This window comes from Rhincodon typus, unplaced genomic scaffold, assembly GCF_021869965.1.
Source record: "Rhincodon typus isolate 14 unplaced genomic scaffold, sRhiTyp1.1 hic_rhity00003561, whole genome shotgun sequence".
Lineage (NCBI taxonomy): Eukaryota > Metazoa > Chordata > Chondrichthyes > Orectolobiformes > Rhincodontidae > Rhincodon > Rhincodon typus.
The window spans coordinates 8,110-8,998 of NW_025969199.1; the positions used below are offsets into that span (position 1 = coordinate 8,110).

The following is an 889-nucleotide window of genomic DNA, read 5'->3' on the forward strand; positions in this document are numbered from 1 at the left end:
AAAGGGAGACAAAGAGAGAGAAAGACAGAGAGAGAGAGAGACAGAGAGAGAAAAAGAGAGAGAGTGAGAGCAAGAGAGAGAGAGAGAGAGAAAGACAGAGAGAGAGAGAGTGAACAACTTTTTCAATTCGCCCCTGTCTGCCTGTAGCAATGGCTGGCTCACTTACCTCGGGGTAGGGTTAGCTGTGTGTGTGTGTGTGTGTGTGTGTGTGTTTGTGAGTGAGCGTGTGCGCGTGTGTGTGTCTGTGTGGGCCGGATCAAATTCTCCCCACGTCTGCCTCCTCGTCCTGTGTCGTTTTTTGTTTTGTTCAACTGCATAGCCGTGCACCTCCCACTTCCTGCTGTGGCATTCCCATTGCTCTGAGTCACATTCCCGACATCCGCCGGCCTCAGAGACCCACCCCTTTCCCCCTCCCCGGGGCCCAGGCCTGCCTGGGACTTGTAGTCCGTTTGGCCCCGCTGCCCGAGAAGGGCTAGCACTGGGCGCTTGGGCCGTCTGTGCTCCCTGCGGGAGGGTGGGGGCGGGGGGTGGGGCCCCGTATCCAAGCAGCTTTAGACCAGAGTCGGAGGCAGCCCAGAGAGGGTTCGCTCGGCCGATCCCGGTGACGGGGACGGAGTGGGGAACGGAGGGACTGTCTCGGGAGGGAGGGGGGGTTGAGTAGGTCGGGGGGGGGCCTGTACCCGTTGGGATTTTTACAGGAATGAGAGGCGACCTTATTGAAATGTACGAGAGTCCTGGGGTGTGGTGGGGAACGTGGGTGGAGGTGGAGGGACGTGACGGGGGGAAGATGTGGAGAGGCTGTTCCCCACCCCCCCATCTTGTGGGAGACTCTAGGACCAGAGGGTGTCATCTCAGAATAAGGGGGTGGGGTGGTGGGGGTCGCCCATTG

At 59.6% G+C, this 889-nt stretch overlaps 1 protein-coding gene across 1 annotated transcript in view; it reads right to left on the reverse strand.

Moving 5' to 3' along the window:
• LOC125481783 (calcium-binding and coiled-coil domain-containing protein 1-like) overlaps window positions 1-370 on the reverse strand; it is a gene marked incomplete at its 3' end in the record, with an annotated part of 7,965 nt that extends 7,595 nt beyond the window's left edge. Inside the window, exon 1 of the mRNA XM_048593690.1 lies at window positions 167-370. The remainder of the gene's footprint in view (window positions 1-166) is intronic.
• Window positions 371-889: the final 519 nt, after the last annotated feature.